A 19240-nucleotide genomic window follows, 5' to 3' on the forward strand; every position below is an offset into this window, starting at 1 on the left:
ACAGTTCATGCTGACTTCCAAGAATTGGATAAATATCGACACCAAATATGACATAATCGAGATTGTTATTAGAGTTATAGTCACGCAACCAAAATAATATGCTCTGTGGATTAGTATCTATTTATTTCTCCATCAGGTATTGTTAAATTGCCCAGGTGAATACACAATATTTGTAAAGTCCACAAAGGTAAGTTGTTTGAATCATTGAAATTCTACACCAGAAGTACACTCTTTCCTCTGTATTAGCTCTCTAACAATTGTATGTAGAACGATTTTTTTAATCTTTCTTTTCTTTATCTTCTTTATTTTCAAAAAGACTCAGCTTGCTAAAATTGTTTAAAAAGGCTGCACACTGCGACAGTTACAAAAAAAAAAAAAAAAATGTTGTTTGACAACGTCAAGCTAAAACATTTTAAAACTGCTAAATTAATTCTAAATTGTAGTCATGAAACCCCATGGATGTACATTTTGCAAAACAACAGAAATAACTTTATAACCTCTGTGATCTTTTATGATTATTAAACACGTTTTGTAGCTCCAGGAAATTTTTATTTGGTAGAAAGAGACAAAAACGGCTATTTTATGGGAAAGGTTGCAGACCTCTGATCTACACAGTTAAACTAATAGAAACTGTAACATTTAATTGCGCACAGCCTGTTTGGATTTACTGACCGTCAGTATTTCAGGCTAAATGTTTCTGTCTGGTCACCAGATGGAGACATTCTCTACTCTTTGGATTAAAGCCTCAGCCTCACGTTTGAGGATCAACAACTCCCAGATTGAGAATAATGTTCTTTCGTTTTTCCATTAACCAGCTTTTTTTCCACTATGAAACACATTCTTTGTGTCCTAACAATTGCTTAACACAATCAAAAATGTAATAACGTGGAACAGTGTGGCTATTTTTGATGTAATAAAACCAGTAATAATTGTACTTTTCATTTGATTCAGGATTTCCCAGTGACACCCTGAGGGCTGGTCAAGCAGAGGTACACAGTCACATATGGGCCCTGGGCCTGATGTTGCTCTAGTTTGGTGTAGAGCAGTGGCAAACTAGCATTAGCCTCAAAGTCATGCTGTCAGGGTGAGTTTGTTGAAACATGCACAATGCAACAGCGCCAGGAGAACTTTTTTTTTCATGTTTCAATGTATTTTGCGCCAGAAGGTATCATCAAAATTGGCTTTGCAAATGTTGAGAACTTGGGCTTGAGAGTTCACGGGTTCAAATCTCACAGCGGATGTGTCACCACTGTGGGTCCCTGAGCAAGACTCTTGACCCCCATCGGCTCCTTGGGGTGCTTCATTATGACTGTACCTCTGCATCCTAGAAATATGACGAGTCAATGTAGAGGGGAAAAAGGAATTTCACCAAGGAGATTAATAAAGTATAATTTGTTTAATCGTTTGGTTTTGTGACAATATCGGCATTTGCATCATGTATACTGCACCATAACACAGAAAAACTTGAAACTTTAAATTTAGTTCAGTTTAGTGTATTTATTTCATTTTCTTAAAAAGAAAAGTACACACACAAAACAAAACAATTCAATACAACACAGAACAAAAGTTTGCACATTTCTGATTGAAAGAAAGCAGAGAGAAGATTAACTCAGATACGTTGCCCCTTTATCTCAATCTTTTCCATTGAAAATCAAACGCAAACAGCAAATTTCAATCAAACAAAATGACTCGAACAACAACCCCCATAATGCACCGGGCTTGCTAAGCTTTTTGCGCATGCGTTGTACCTGCCGGAGCTAAGCGAGGCGGTGACGTCACACGCAGCCCGCACCAACCAGGCTGTTCAATCCTCTCCGCCGTCTCTCCGACTCTGCTGCTGCGTTTTGTGTGTTTACTCCTCCGCTCACCTGGTGAACCTCCCGGACACGGTCAACGAGGGAAGATGTCCTCCGCGACGAGGTAAGACTAAACATCGCACCGCACGAAGCCGAAACAACGCCGGAGACCGGGTTTTCTTTTTGTTGTTGTTGCGGTGCTGGCTGCCGGCGGGTGACCTCCGCTCCTCCGCACCGGTGCGGGCAGTCAGCACGTACAGTCGTTAGTATCGTGGACGGAGAGCTCGGTCCAGCTGCGTGTGTGTGTGTGTGTGTGTCCTGAATTGCTCTCAGGTTCAGACACAAAGTCAGCAGGTATTAATTTACATGTGTTTTACAAACCGCCTCGTCTCTGTCAGAGCAGCTGAAACTCCTCCGAAGTGTGTGGGGAGGCTGCAGAGGACCATGGAGGAGTCCCTCCATCACTCTCTCAGGGTTATCAAACCTTCCTCTACCTCACATTGCACTCATGCGTGACCATCAGTTGGCATGCTTGGACTTGGAGAGGGCTTTGCTGTCAATGTGTACGGCGATGATGCGTGTGGGTTTCAAACTCTGGCTAACAATTAATTGTTGTGCATTGAAGCTGCTCGTGACTAGAACTGTTTCCATCGTGCAAACAAGTGGATTTACGAGGATTCCTGCTCACCCATGAATAAATACCAACAGGAAGGTGTCTTGATTGGCTTCAGATTTGATCTGCTGAAGAGGAAACCAACATCAAACACACAGCCAGTGTTTATTAATGACCAGCTTCAGCTGAAAGGAGAACCAGGGGTCTTCAAAGTAAAACACATTTTTATTTTAGTGGTCACATTCAGTCCAATTTCATCTCGAGTGGGCTGGACCGGTAAAATAGTTCTTTAATAACCTTTAAATCTAAACTTTAAAGGTTGTTTTTGTCGTGGCACAGAATATAATTGATGAAAAATGTCTGTTTTTGCTAAAAAAAAAATTGCATTTATTAATTTATTACAGAAAATTACTACAATTGCAACATGAAGCCAATTTAAATGAAACATTCTCGAGCGAAATGCAGGGAAATGTCCCTAAAACTAACTGTTGCATAGCGTTTAGGCTCATTTGCTGTCTTTCATAGCAGCATCACCAATATCTCAGCTCAGGTCTCAGTGTTGTGTTGCTACTCTGAAGAAATATGTTTAAAGAAAAAAAATGGCATGTTTTCTTTGAAATTATTACAAAATGTTTGGTGGTCAGGATTGGAGCCTCTTGCGGGGCCGGTTTTGTGTTTGACACCCCTGGTATAGCCCCGAAGTCCGGATCTGTGCCGAGTTCTCCCACATCCATGCAAAATGTCTTAAAAACTGAAGAGGTGATGCTGAATTGGAGGTGGATGGTCGTCGCACCATAAACTCTCCTGCTAATCCATACTGCAGTTTTGTATGGACACTTCAGTTGATGTGATCAGTAGTCTTGATTTCATCAATCAATCAGCCACTGCGGTCCACAGGTCCTCGATAACCTAAACACGTCCCAGACTGTACAGATCACAGGAGCATGTCATGCTCGGTCTGTAGTTTGTCCTTGAGGTCACATGTACGTTTTGCTGTTTGGACACGAGACGTTCCACCTGCTCTGACTCCGTATTCACTCGCATCGAGCGGGGTTCCGCCCTTCTGAAAGTCATGAAGTTGCAGGTCGGGCCGACAGCACAACACGAAGATTATCACGCTACAATCACTATAGTTCTAGGCTTTATGCCCAGTTGGGTGCTGCTTATCAGAAACGGCTCGCATTCCCGAGAATTAAAATGCTCTAAATCACGTAGGGGCCTGTGTGTGCTTGTAATGGGCAGCTGCCTTGTGAAAGGGCTTACTGCTGTGGTGTGATCTGCAGACGTGTTTTCACTGTAAACACTGGGAAAGCTTGACATGATGTACCACGCTGCTGTTTAGTCCACAGCGTTAATGCTCAGACGGGGTGTTGGCTGAATCAGCATCGACAGGCCCTGACATTCAAATGGCATGTCTTGTTTTTTTTTGGTGCACATCGCAGATGATTAATCTGTGTGGAAATTGCACGATTTTCCCAAGGAGCACTGCTCCTTTTATTAGGCTCATATAGCTCCATGGGGTGTGACATTATTGGCTGGTATTAATAATCCGCCTATAATTCAGGTTTATTAGATTTTTCAAATTAAACTCGACATCAGTTTGATCTTCTTCATCAAAAAGGACGTATAGGTTTCGGAATGCACTGTCGTCCACTTGATGAAGCTTCACAATGAAGATTATCGAAAAAAAAAAAATAACATGGATTTATGACAATTGGCATAGACTGATCAATTGTTGTACCTCTTGTCTGATTCGCACTGACTGTTGCATTTGCAGGGACTTTGATAATATTTGTTGTTCACTTGTAAATCGGGTCAATACTACCTACTGTTACGAAGCGACAATGTTCACACTGTTGCTGTTGTGAACACACCTTGTTGCCATTTCTCTCTGTACAGACTACAAGTTCACCTCCCACAGCGTCTGTGTTATTTAGTTGCCACGTGTTGTTGGTTAATGATTTATGTCATCAGAGCGGCGCTGTGATCTCGGTTGAAGCAGAATATGAGAGAAAATGTTCTTGGCGGTGCTGTATTGTGATCGAGTTCTGCTTGGGATGCTGGTGGAGGCCACAAGTGTGTCTGAAACACGCTGCTCTGGTGTTCTACCGAGTAAATAAAGTGATTAGACGTTTCACTGTGTACCTACAGTTATTCCCATTAGGAAAAAATGCTGAGTCCTGTTTTCGTTCTACTTTTTAATATTATGTGTGTGGAACAGGTTCTAATCCCATATGTTTCAGTTGTATCTCCCATCTGACCATGTGCTGAAGTGCCCTTGGGCAAGATAGATCGGCTGTTTAAATGGGTGAATGTGACTGATCGTGTAAAGTGGGGGTTTCAAACAGACTCTCCAATCCAAACCTGCACTCAAATGGTAAAATTGTCAAAGAAAACCTTTTTTTTTTAAACAACTTTCTTTGTGGCCAACGCAACACTGAGACCCAAGCGGAGAGATCGGTGACGCTGCCATGAAAGCTCGTGACCTCATTGCCGTCAAACTAGTCTCAAGGCCATATATATGCATTTTGCACCAGAAGGTGTCACTAAAATTAGTAGAATTTTATTTGGTTTTGTGAAAATATTGACATTTTCATCATGTATGCGCTGTTCCACAACAGATAAAAATGCTAAAGTTTAAATGTAAGGGTTATTACACCACTATTTGACCAGTATCGCTCTCTCAAATTTAAATTAGGCGGCCCGTGAATTAAAAAGTCTGGCACCCCTGGTGGAAAGTAAACTGTGAATCAGCTTCTTTTGCACCAGCAGGACAGCAGGAGAACTACACTGTATAACGTATGAATGAGAGTAGAGCGTCGTAGAGGTAATACTGATGAATGTCAAAATGAAGCTACGACAGCCGGCACAGGCAGTAAGATTAACCTTTGATAGAAAAAGTCCTCCAGCACAACAACTGGCAGTCTGAAGTCCAGAGCATCACCATGACAGGGTTTCATGACCAGTGGCAGTGTGCAGTATCCTCCTCCTCCTCTAGAGAAGTGGGTTAATGAAGTTAGTGTTCGGTTTCCCGGTGCTGGCTCTGCATGGGATGATGTGGAGGGGGAGGGGGAGGGGGGGGGGGGGGGGGGGGGGACCTCCCCGGACGGATCACATTAAGCACCACAGAGGGAAAGGGTAAATGACAACCACAACAACCGGGGGGAGGTGTGCACTAATTATTTTTGTTAATGGTGGATGTCGTTTAGGGTGGCTGTAACACAGCTGAGCCCTCAGGACCACCATATGTCTGCATGGTGGCTGGGTATTGTACAGAGGCAGGTGTGGAAATGCAGCCTTACAAAAAAAAAAGCAGCTTTCGTCTGGGGTATTGTATTTTATTTGAGCATTTAGTGGGAGTAAAGATAACGTATCACACTCACAGTAAACAGTTAAAGCTGTGAATCCAGTTAGAGTACATATCATAGTTACTTGAGGTGTTGCTATTGACTCATGTATGTGTCACATCCTAATTTTCTCTCTGCTGCCTCTGCACAAGGGTTGGGCTCTGAGATTATATGTAGGGTGCGACGATATAGTAGCAAGTCTACTTTTATGGATTTGTTGCACCGTGGTAAAATATTCAAATGAACCAAAAACAATAATTTATGTTGATTTGAACTGTGCAGCAGCACCAGAATTGAATCTACTTTTTATTTACTCAACTAAATATGTGATTTTTCAAAAAGTCAAATATTTTGTGATCACAATGACCTTTTCTGCTGGGAAAACTGATGTCAATGTTTATCAATTCAACAATTTTGAAGGAATCTTTTTTTTTTTTTTAAGATTTCATTAAAATGATCTCATATCCAATATATGATTTGGCACTCCATTCCCATTTTTGTACCTATTAGATTTAATGCTATGTGATACATTTCACATTTAAATGACTTGTTATGTGTATTGTTATTACAAAATAATAAACAGGGCAAAATTCTAGTGCGGCATAATCTTATAAGCCCATGTTGGAAATGTTCCAGCTGTTCATCTAAAGACGTGCTAAGATTACGATGGCTTTAACACTAACTTCACATTCTTAGTTCATCTGAATCGAGTCTCAAAATTCTCCAAAAGCCTGTGTAAATTGGAAACTGAAAGGAGAATGTTTTGCATTCTTATGTGGATTGTGTCCCGATACCCTAAATTGCTGCAGACTGTTACTTTAAGTTTTTTATTAGTGGGATAAAGCCCTGCGTATTTTCATCCCATCCGTTTTCGCAGCGCATTCATCAAAGCAAGGAGAAACCATTCACAGGTGGACGAGCTAACTGAGTTTCTTGGCCCCAAAAGTTCTTGGATTGTTTTCCGGAGCGGGTTACTTGAGGTCGGTGTTGCTCCAGGTTTTTCTCCCCGGTCGGTGTCCGAGCTCCGGCCTCTCTCGCGTTTGATGTGCGGCGGATCTTGTGGGGTGGATGCGGACATGCGGCACTCTGCCGGCCCGCCACAACAATGGGCCTGTATGACTGTTTGAATGTGCCATTCTTTGTCCGGTGTGCTTCACTTGGGCCAGACAATGGCTTCATTTAGCATCTCCTCGCCGCCGAGGCCTACTCGGTCACCATGACACTGCTGCCTAATGCCACACCCTACCCCCAGTCTGGCCTGGCGTTGCACTTGTTCTCACTATGAGGACAGCTGGGCTCGGACTGCTATTGTTGGCCACACCCAAGACCAAACCTCGCATATCGGAGGAATGCTGCTTTGTGGCCACCGTGACAAACCTCCCGTATAAACTGAGGCTTATTATTCTTCCATGTGAGCTTCAAGTGAGGCTGCTAAATGTCAAACAAAAAGAAAAGAGTTTGTGGTTATATTGTGTCGACTGGGCTTTATAATGGAGGACCTCCGTTATGTATTTGTAAGATAAAAGAAGAGAATTTAGGTAAGGAGCTGTGCTGTTGTTGAACGGCTGAGTTTATATGTCTTATGTTAACAGTTAAGAGCGACAATCTCAATTGATCACAAATAAAAAAGGCATGTCAGATTCTGGGTGGCTTATCGGTACAACAATTTACTGAAAGAATCCGGGATTATAGGATTAGAGTTGATGATGAAATGTCTTTTGTTTAACTTTCTTCACAAGAAAGGATGTGTTCTGTCATCACATTGGATTAAAATACAGTATTTTGCATGGACATTATAAAGAAACTCTTATCCACACTGAAAATATATGGAACTTTTAGGATTTTCTAGTTCCAAAACATATGCTGCACATTTATGTTGCTTGAGGAGTTTGGATACTCGCAGACTGAGTGCACACTGCTTGTCTGTTCACAAGACCGTTGACTCTTGACCCGGGTGATTGTTCAAAGGTGAGGGGTCAGTGCAGTGTGTTCCCAGCCCCAACACTCAGAGGTGGTAGATTTTTCAATAATGTGCTTTTGGTTGACGGACGTCAGACCCCTTTGGTGAGTAATGAATCCTGAGAGTCATTCGCTCTTCGTCCAGCTTTATTACTAGATGATGTGGACTAACACCCCAATGTTTTATACCTTTTTATTTGGGGTTTATTTTTATAAATATAAATGTGTTAATGGTCACATATTATACACTGTCTTTCAACAATTTCACATAGGTGTCAGAGGTCAAACAACATTGTAATCAAATGCCTTGGTGTTGAATTTCACCCGGTATAAAAGTCCTTCTATTGAGCTCTACTGAGAACAGGCTGTTTCTGTGTCTGTACCTTTAAATGCTAATGAAGTCTGTGTGTTTTCCAGTAGTGTTTGAGAGAGCAAAAAAGGCGCCTGCTCATAATTTTTGAGGTCAGAGCTCATCTACTTGTGGGACGGTCAAATTGAGTATCCACTACCAGAGGGAGTGTTCCCCCCCCCCCCCCCCCCCCCCCCCCCCCCCCCCCCCCCCATGATGTCATGAAGGTAAAATCTCTGATTCGCCTGTATGAGCACACATTCACTAAAAAGTGGAGCAAGCGAGGAAGATGACAGACTTTCTTCACTTCTGGGGCCTCATCCACAGACAATGGTGACACATATTACTGTTAGAAATGAACTGGACTTATGTATAATGTGGGACATTTAAATGCTATCATGTCGCTAAGGGATGTTAAACGTAAGACCCGTGGGCCCAAAGTGGCCCGCAAGAGGCTCAGATCTGGCCAAACTACCAAGTAAATTGTAAAAAAATATATAGAAAGCATTTATTTTCATCATATTGTAGTGGACCCAACACAACACTGAGATCCAGTTAAGATATCCGCAGTAAAGCGAGCCGCCTTTTTGCTTAAAGCCATGCTGTCAGGGCGAGTTTGTAAAAACATTTAAAATGTAACAGAGATGGGAGAAGTCTTTTGGACATTTCACAGGATTTTGCTCCAGAAAGGTTCATTAAAATTGGCATTGTGTTGAGATTGTGGTCGTTTTTGGTAGTAATTGTTTGCGTTTGTGAAAATATGGAAATTTCCATCACATTTATTCTGCGCCACAACAAAGAAAAACTTTAAAGTTTATATGTCCAGTTTGTATGTGGCCCCTGAACTAAAGTGTGAATGACCCCCCCCCCCCCCCCCCCCCGATGTAGCCACTCTGGGGTCTTTCCCTCGAAACCAATGTCATTGTGAAAGCAGTTGAGTTTTTCTGAGGCCGTCCCCGTCACCGGGCTGTCTCCACAGAGCTGCCCCCTGCTGAGACACGATACCGAGATATCGAGGCTTCTATAACTAGAACTGGGTGACCTATGAAATTATATTTTGGGCCGATCTGGACTTGTCCCATTTCCACGCTAGAGAACACAGCACAGGCTGTGCTACTTCTGATGTGGAGATGGTTTCTTTTTCCTTTTTTTTAATTTTTTTTTTAAACGTTAAAGAGGCAAAGTCTTTGTAATCGGTATAGCGGTAAAGTTTGAAATATATGATGGTGCTAGTTTAATCCCGTAGAAGGAGCAACAGTAAATCTGTGTACTTGGTTTACCTTAGGAAACATAAGAGCACATCAGAGAGCATTTTACTTTGGAGATCGACTCTTTCCTGGTCATAGACCTGTCATTTGGCGTAATTGTCTCAATCTGTTGCAGTAAGTCACATAACAGGAGTTATATTTATACTCCCTTGTTTTGGGCCTGACTTAAGTTTTCTGAATCACTCATAATTTTTAGCTTCTCTCGAATTCAGTTTTTTCTTTTCTTCTTTTAATTAATAGCCTCGCTTGGCTTTTTCTGTGACCGAGAGTGGAGTTCAGTTGTTGCTAACTAAGTTAGAAAGTGACTGTTCTCCGGCCAGACTGGGAGAAACGAGACGAACCTCAGATTATCATGACAATGAGCGTCAAAATTAATCACGTGTGTGCCTCAGCCGCAAGATGTGGAGAGTGTAGCCACAGAGGCGTTCAAACAATGGGAGCATGTGGGCCCTCTCTGTGTGTGTGTGTGTTTGCTTGCACACGTGTGTGGGGGAGTCCCATAACCAAGATGTTGGTGCGGGAGGGGAGGGTTTATAGGCCAGGAGGGATTCATGTTTCAGTCCATGCTCGCCTCTCACCCCTTTTGTTCAGCTCCCATTATTAATGGGAATTCCCAAAAGCAGAGGAGCTGGAAATTAGAAATCTGCACAACTTTGCAGTTTTAGTGGGCGTGTGTGTGGGCTCGCCACCTTTATTTTGTTTTTCTTTCTTTCTTCGTTGTTGCTCTTGTTGGAGATGCTCCGGTTGGTCGGATGCCAGCATTTTATCTGTCAGCAAATCCAGTTTGAGTTCAGGCTGCTACTTGAAGTCCTTTAATAACGGCTCCAACCCACAGAGCTGACGCATGTTTAACATATCAAAGTGAGCCGTGTCACGCACAACCGTCCAGATGCACCAATCAAAGTATCTCAACCGTGAAGCCTTGCAGCATTTTCCCCATGTTGTATCCTTCAATGTGCACTTATGTATGGAGTTTCAGAAGGTCAGAAATCAACATGTTGTCCTTATTTATATACAAATCAAAGCATGTGCAGCAGGGTTTGAAACGGCGGACCGATATCAGATTCGGCAGCAGACTATGCCAGAGCATGGCATGCTTTATCCTGCTCTTAAAGCGCTGCCCCACCCAACACAAAGCGGCGCTCAAGTTCTGACAAGCTGCTGAGTAAGAGAGCTTGGGCAGGGAACTATGTTTGGGTTGTCGTGCTTATCTCCCGTTTGTTCATCGTGCAACTTTATCTTTTTGTAGTCCGTTCCACCGCTGACGGAGGGACTAGATTTTGGCATGTGTGGTATCTGATTTCTTGAGCCTGATGATGGATGGAGCACATTTGCTTTGTAGAATAAAACCATTTTCATGTATAAATGATTGAAAAATTGGTTTTATCTGTTTCTCCAGATATGTTGGGAGAGGTTGTCCGGTAACGCACTTAACGACTAACCGAGTTTGGTGTCTCAGCTGTCTGTAATCTCAGTCATGCTCATTCTTATTTAATTTCCGAGAATAATTGTTTGGGTAAAAAAAAGAAAAGAAAAAGCCACTTTTCTTTCTTTGTGGTTTTGTTGAGAAGCACATTGTGACTCTCCTCAAATAGCGTTCATGAGACCCCATGTAATCAATCACAGCTCGTCTATTAACGTCCATGTTCATATTTCCTGAAACAGCACATCAACAGGTATATAATGTTTTCTTTTCATCTGAAGAATAGCCACCGTCTTCCCTCCAGGAGCCGAGGGTGTCCTGGTTTCTTTGGACCAGGTTTGAGGCGACTGCGACGATGAGCAGGTTCCCACAGTATAACATAACTGTGTGATAACATTACTGTGGAGACGCCATCAGAAGAGCCGTGTAGTCAGGTGAAACCAGCTGCGTCAATACCAAACTGTTCTTCTGGAGTGATTGTGTTACAGCTTTAAGTACCAACTATTGTCCAAGCCCGGAATTCTCCCTCTTCTCACGGTTGTGTAACTTGTTATACTTTTACTAGTGTTATGACTTGAAGGCAGTTGGCTGGTTCTTTTTTCAAAGGTCTTTCCACAAATCTAAAAGGACGATGGTGACTTGTGAATTGCGAGCATGTGCACGGCCGCGTTTACGCGACATTTCAAGTGTAAACACTTTGCTTTTTCGTTTCAGAATGATTTCGCTTTTTTACGCAGAAACGTTTTGGAAACGATGTCCATTTACACCATAACAGCAGAAATGCCGAAGAGGATGTCGTGAGCATGCCAGGCCACGAGTTGACGCTGTTGGTTGTTTTTGTCATGAAGCCACACACACGCTATAAACAATGGCAAGTGACATTCTTATGGACAGAAGTTAGATTGCTATCAAGGGTGACTTTCGACTTTAAAATGACCAAGTCCCAGGAGAATATGGACTTGGAGTCATGACACTCTGGAGGAAACGTTGTTGTTAGTGTCCATCTTCTCGTCTACGAGTGTTTCTACAAGTTTTCCATTTCAACTTGAAAGTATCGTTGTGTAAAAACAGCATTTTTTGGGGGCTGGGGGGGTCTCCTGGTTTGCATGTGTCTATAAAAACGGTTCCTGGAAGGAAAGCCAGTAAACCCAGAATGGGGTCACGAACAGCCAGGGGTCATTGGTGCATATGATCCCAAAGAGCCTCCACCTCGGATCCTCTGCTGACATCTTGGAGTGGGATACCTTCATAAGTCTGAATTGATCAGGGTTGGGATGGACACAGTATTAAATTAGGTGGTCTGATTTGTTATGGCTGTCTTGCTTTAACCACAGTAATCCTGAAGAAGTTGTAGTGTGTTTGCACAAGAGTTGCACTGGTGTTTTGCAGCTGATTGCTGAAACGCCACAGGGCAGAGGCCGCCAGGTCGTTCCTGTTAAACATCAGGTGTCCTTGTTAACCCCAAATGTGCTTTGTGCTCTTTCCTGTTTAGTCTTTAACATGTGCTTTTTTTTTTTAAAACTTTGAGTTTCATGTCTGGCTCTCGGTTCCCAACAACCTTCACTATCTTTAATATTGTTTCTGTTTCAGGCCGTTTTTCTCTGCTCAGATTATGGCACACTGAGATAAGCAGCTTATAATGCAACCGTCCTCCCTTGCTGCATGGACATGCACTATGCGGCAACATGGCGTCGCCTCAGACCTAGCCTCTGTGCCGGTCAGTCAGTCATGCGTCCAGCTCGCCAGCAGTCAGTCTCACATCCGTGTTGGCGGCCAAGGACGAGGGCCAGGACCTTCGACCCTTTCCCATGGGTTTAGTCTGTTGAACTAATTCTCGATGCATCAGCATGTGACATTAGCTAATAGGCGCTCATTGCTTTGAAGCTGTCTTCACCCTCGAAGCAGACTGGATGCTGATTGGATTACGTTGGATTAACATGACTCTATTTGATTTGTTGTTTTGTTTATACGCTACCTCTACTGTAACAGAGCATTACCCCGGCCCCTCTTATCTCTCCACTGGAAACCTTAACCACGGACTCCTCAGTGCAGTGAGCTGGCCTACATCTGGAGGGATCAACAAGTTAAGCCCACAGCCTTTTAACCATCAATTTCTGTCAATCCGTTACAAGCACGTTCACAGCAGCTGCAGCTCTACGTGTCATAATATTTTTGCAGCGCTGCGTTTCACCTCTTTCACTGGACTGTCTTTAATGGCTTCTGAAAACAAAAGTAAAATTACAGTTGGAAGGTCACATGTAGATAGAAACGTGTGGTATTATTAGTTTACTACACTATGTAGGATTTTATTATCTCTATGATTAACAATATCATCATCATAGTTATGATTGATCCTGTCACAAAGACGGTAGATTAAGGAGCTTTGTTGTGGTAATCTCAGATGTTCCATGTTAATTGCTTTAAGGCCCCGTTTTCACAAAGGTTAAGTGATCACTCATCGTGTTGTGTTTTCAGTTCAGATACGTTTCGCGTTTACACAGTAACGTTTTGAAAACGATGTCCGTTTACATAGAAACGGCTGAAACACTGCAAAAGATGTAGCGCACATGTGGTGGTGTTTGTAATGAAACCACACACAGATAACAGTACGATACAAACATTAACAATGGCAAGTAGACAGACATTCGTACGGAAAGACGACAAACTCCCAGGAGAATCTGGACTGGAAGTCATTCCACTCTGGAGGCAAACGTTGTTATGGCCCATCTACTTGCGCAGGAGCAGAAGAACTATTTACTATGGCTGTGGTGCGCATGCGAAGTTGGAGCGTTTCAGAAACGTTCAGTTTTCCCCCAAAGAAAGTTTTCCGTTTTCACTTGAAAACATTGTTGTGTAACCGGGGCCTTAATTTAGCACAAATACCGAGTCTTACTCAACAATGAACTTGTGAAATATTGCTGTTCATGTTTCCCACAGTTACTCAGTCTGGAGGATGATAGGATTTTGTTTGTTAAAGATCAAAGCCTCTGCTCATAGAAGTGGGATATAAGAATGCCACGAGGGAAATTTGACCACATCTCTTACAAATACTTGCTTATATTCAATAGTTTTGCTGATTACATTGTTGTTGACAAAGTCTTTTCCTCCTATACAAATTCAGAAAGTTGAGCGTAAGCTGCTGCTGGAAGGAACTGGTTGGAAGAAGCAAGACTGTGTGCATAGATCCTGTTTTAGACACATTTACTTCCAAATATAGCTTTTTTTTTTTCTAACCATTATGAGCTCAAAACAGTTTTTTCTTTCTTAGTTGGACCTTTTTTTTATGTTAGTATTTGCTTGGTTACACTCTCTAGATTAGTGGATGCAAAACGTTGTGTGGCCCCTTTGGGATGGTCTTGGTTGAGGGAATAATTACAAGCCTTTAGAGGGTGGGTAGGAACCGGTGCGGACCCTTTTTAATCCTGGCATTTAATTTGTGAACGTTCGGGTCTCCTCCAAGAGAAGGGCTGCGCGGTTGGAATTTATGGATTTCGCCCCACCCTGAATGAAACGTACGTATACTGTGTGGCTGTGTGGCTTTCCACCACATGACACAAGCCATAATGTAGAGTTACCCCTTCACACATTTCTGAGCGGCAGTGACGGTTTTGGGACGGTCGTTCACCAATTCAACTGAGAATATTACAAGTTGTGTTCATTTTCACACAGTCCTCCCTCCAAGATGCTTCAGTGAAAGGGACTTTTCTGGATTTGGATTTGGATCGGCTCCTAGGCGCGAGCTGTGAACCAGCTCTGTAAACCAAACAATTAGCATTTCACTAAAGTTCCTCTTTTTTTTCTCTTTCCTGTATTTCCACAGAAAAGTCGGTCAACAAGCTTGTAATCACAGGTGAACTCTTGGGGGTCACCCACTATCTGCAGCCAATCGGCTTTCCACGCTTCTTCCTCGTTTCACTTTTGATGTATTGAAAATCGATTTCCGAGCTTTTGGCTTTTAACTATTCTCTTCTGTGGAATGTGGTTTTCCCAAAAGTCGTGTTTGTAGAGTGATTGAGGTTGGTGGCAAGCTCTGGGAAGTGATTTGGACCCTGATTATTTCATGTCGAGCTTTTTCATGCCGGTCTGCTTACTAGGTCAACATGTAATGACACACTTTCAGAAAACAGGAGAAATATATGAAAAACCTTGTGGGGGAAGTTTTCTCCTCCGAGTTGTTTTTAATAATTAACAGAAAAGTTCAACTACAAGATTAAAGGAGAAGAGTCACACACTTTTTAGTTTCTGTTGGTGTATCATCAGACCGATGTTTTGCTCTCAAGGCATTACTCATAGCAAATGTGAAAATACACATGCCTTAAGGGTGCAGCTCGAATGAAGAGCTGTCATGTATTATGTCACGCAGATTCGATTGCATCAGCTGTTAAATGATCCTGAACAGACGGCAGCTCCCTGCAGTCAAAATATTAGTGAGTGCCAAAGGTTTTGGCAGTGAGCTGGTAATTGGTATTTTATCAAAGACCAAACCTGTAATAGTTTAAATCAGTCTTCTAGAGTGATCTCATTCATTGCTAACCTTGGGGAAACGGGTATAAAAAAAACAGTGGAGATTATAGTGAAACTAAAAACTTGAGTTTACTTTCATTTGATTTTTTGTGCAGACCGAACAAAATCTGTTTATCCAGTTTTTGTTCACTTTTATCGCTGTGGTCAGAATGATGTACAAATAGGCAGAGCGTGTCTCCATGACCCCTGAGCAGCATGTTCACATGGCCATCAACCAGGAAAAATGTGAGGCTCTGAAGAGGGGAATGGGAGAAATTAACAATGGAGACAAAGGCATGTTGGTTTTAAGAGGCACTGGTGCAGTGTTCAGTATGAAGCATGGCTGCAGTTTGAGGAAAAACGTGTTGATGCACTGCATCGGGATGTTCTTCAAATGGAGGTACCAATAAATCATTAGATATCTTTCCTTTGGCTCATATAGCATCGGTCATCAGACTGCAGAAGCTGGAATTCGAACTTGTGAACCATGCAACACAGTTTTTGTCCACTCTTGGTCTCACGAATGCTATTTGAGAGGAGTGCAACTGGACTCGTGTGGAGATCACCTTATCCCGCTGGTTTGGGAGCAGAACTCAACTGGGCTGATTTAAAAGGCTCAGTATTGGCCGTGGTTGATTGGATGTTAAATCTCCCCTTTACCCGTGTCCATGTATCTAATTGTCCTTGACCAAGACGCTGAACTGTGAATTGCTCCCAATAAATGGATTGAGCACCTTGCATGGCAGCATGTTTGAGTGTTTGTGTCACTGGATGAAAGTGACAAACGTAAAGCACTATGGGTGCTGTTGAATCAGTGGAAAAGCACTATGTAATTGCATTACAGTTCGTATATTGGAGCCATTTTTTTTCTAACAAGCTTTACACAAACAATCTCATAATATAGGAATTTTCACTCGGCTGAGTGGCCCTGAAGGTGAACAACCGTACATGTTTTTAACGTCCTCCAGGATGTAATGACTGCGTCATCACGAAGTTCTGCATAAAGCCCAATAAGGAGCCACTCGTTAGTGCCCACCTCCACTATACTGTGTTACATTTAGGACACGTTTACACAACAACGTGTCAGGTGAAAACACTGTTTTTACATTTTAGTTTCAGGTTTACACTGCACCATTTTGAAAAATATGTCTGTTTATATGGAAACGGCAGAAATACTGAAAACGTTAATCAGTGAATACATCTCATCATGGAGTACAACATTTCGATCGTCCTCAGTGTCCCATACGATTTTAGTGGTACCTGAGATGTACAAGTTAAGAAAAAAAACCATCACTCTTTCTTTTATTGACACGAATGGATCCATCCCACCAGGACAGAAGCGCTCCATGGGAACAGGACCTGTGTGTTATTCCAGCTGCATGAAATTCTTTTCAGAGGCAGCTACCCAGGGCCGAACAGCTTCCACTGTTATCCATTCATGACTGCACCGGCGCGGCTCGCCACTGATGTCTGGTACACCAGCCCCGTGCAGATAAAACTGTTTCCCACAGGCTCGGCTTTGTGCAACAACAGTGCAAACATGGAAATGTAAAATCTGCCCAGAAGATGAAATTCTTCTCATAACATGTGACTTGGAAGTGGCTCAGACGTCTTAAAGCTGTGGGCAACTTTACATGTTGGCATGTCCAATTGTCCGCAAAAAAAGCAGCTGTTGGAAGGCTTTGAACCTTTAACGACCCAGAAATGATGGAAAGTGACACTTCTAACCTCGGCACAGTGATGTGGAAAGTGGCTCGTTGTTGGAAGTGATGCAGGCGGGCAACAGTTATTCTGTTTGTTCATAGCCGTTCAGGAAAAGAGCTTTAATTTTGCTTTCAGCTTTGATTTGTGACTTCCTCTTGGCTCAGTAGTGTCCGAGCCCAGATTTTCCTTGGCCAGCGGAGTAAATCCATAGTCTCGGTTTTGTTAACATGGCATATGATGCTCCACTGTGTTTATGACTGCCCTGGTTGGACAGAACAGTGTTGGATAACACACACAAAAAGAGCTTCGTGATACCTTATTAACGCGATACCCATCTGTGGTGTTTGACTCACTTCTTAAGACGTGATGACACTTTTGTCGACACCTGAACGGAAACCTGCAGGGCCTGAGCGAGGGACATGACTTCTGTTCTCAAATGAGAACATGTCTGACTTTCTCATCCTCTGAACAGTAATGCAAGAAAATAGCAATTATGTGAATGATGTGGCTTCGGAACTGAAGTCACAGTTGAATCAACATCCATCCAACTCACGCTAAACAATAGTTTGCAAATACGACGCATTTGACAGTCTTTTACGTCTGTATTGTCGGAGTATATAAATGTTGGGGGGAAAAAAAGAGATAAAACTGAAGAAATCCCCTAAAATACAGTTTTATGATTGTAGTTAGAATCATCACCTAGAGAAAATCCTCAGGTGGAATTCTTTGCCTTTTGCAAGTTGATGTGTAGATATATTTTCTGCAGGTGCTCCTGTTTGCTCCGGAAGTCCACAAACATGTATATGAGGTAGATAACAGTAAAATTAGCCATATGTCTAAATGTGAGTGTCTCTTTGTCTGAGTGGATGAATAGACCGAACTGTAACTGCAGGAGTAGATTACTCTGTAAATGTTTCACATGATACGATTGCTTCGGATGGAGAAGTAGCCGTAGGAGTATTGAAAATAGAATGTGAACTTCATCGTGCTTTGTTGCTTGTGCAGAGCATGTGGTGTAGTAAATCACAAGATTGTCTGAGATTGTTTAGATTCAATTCCTCTCAGTGTCCTCTCCTTGTTGCACACCGTCAGATTTATTTCTATGCAGTTTTTGAAGGTATGTCTTCAAAGTATTAAAGAAGTTATTAAAGCAGATGATCGCTTTTTTTTTTTTTTTCTTCAAACATAGCTCTGTCTCCCTTCTTGTTTCTACCGCACATGTTTTACACCTTGCCTATGTTTTCTTCATGCACCTCTCCAAACAAACCCTCTCCAAACAAACCTCAAACAAGTTGCCGAAGCCCAGTTTGAGGGGGGAGGGCGGAAGGGGAAGGAGTGCACTGGGCGGTGGCCACGGCTGGGCTGCATCCTATTAGGACTGGGAGTGTTGAAAAGGGGTGTGTCCTGGAGCCAGTAACATCTGTGCCGGTCCCCTCTGCCCCCATAGCACTCTGCAGTGAAAGGCAAAGGCAGGGAGAGGTTGAGTAGTCGCTGGCCAGCCGGCCGTTTCCAACATCTCCAACAGTGGCTCGTTCCATACGCAGAGACCCCCTAGCCCCCCCACTTTGCCCCCTCCTGCCGTCAGAAAAGACAGCTTCCATGTTACTGGGATATTTTCCTCTTGGCTGATTCTGACAGCCTCTGGAAAGGTGCCTATTAGCCTCTCCAACCCCAGGCAGATGACTTTGAACTTGCGTGGATTGCATACCTTGCGCAGGAAATGCTCGGCTGTGTGCCGTTTACCAGCGTAGTTTTTATTTTTTTTTCTGTTGACAGTGCAGAAAGCTGGATGCTGCAGTGAGCGGAGGATATAAAGGGAATGCTGAGAGCACACGAGAGGCGCGCTCACTCCTGGACAGGGTAAGATGAGCTCAATGAATCTTCCTATTCTGCTCCATAATCAAATGAATGCGAGGAGAAGCGGCACCAGCGCCGATGCCGGCTATCTGCTGACTGGAATGCTGGTGTGTGGACTGCATGTGACCGGCAGATAGTTGGAGGCTATCAGCCTGGGAGTGTGCATGACGGGAGCGGGGCGGGTACGGGGCGCGGGGGGGTGGGTGCCGCCGCTTTATCACTCCCCAGAACACAGGAGGATAAATTCCTCTCACCAATACGTATGTGATTGTGTCATGTCTGTCTATTACGGAGGTGTTGGTGCAGAAAACGGTGTTGCCGTAGTAACTCAGGCGGGGGTGGACAGGGTGATCCGACAAGAGCCCCAGGGCTGATTCTGTCTCCTGCATGAAGGGAATGCCCCGTAATGACAAGGTTGCTC

General features: G+C 43.2%; 1 protein-coding gene across 4 annotated transcripts in view; it reads left to right on the plus strand.

The window, feature by feature from the left end:
- The first annotated feature begins 1759 nt into the window (after window positions 1-1759).
- The window catches only part of daam1b (dishevelled associated activator of morphogenesis 1b), a 55257-nt gene continuing 37776 nt past the window's right edge, over window positions 1760-19240 (plus strand). For 2 of the 4 annotated variants that reach the window (XM_080490400.1, XM_080490403.1), the window contains exons 1-2: window positions 1760-1920; window positions 18739-18822. The gene's annotated coding sequence lies outside the window, so the exon portion shown is untranslated. Of the gene's footprint in view, window positions 1921-18405; window positions 18823-19240 lie in introns of those variants that run through there. The other 2 variants (XM_080490402.1, XM_080490401.1) reach the window with 2 other exon arrangements.

This window comes from Lipophrys pholis (genome assembly GCF_963383615.2).
Source record: "Lipophrys pholis genome assembly, chromosome: 21".
NCBI lineage: Eukaryota > Metazoa > Chordata > Actinopteri > Blenniiformes > Blenniidae > Lipophrys > Lipophrys pholis.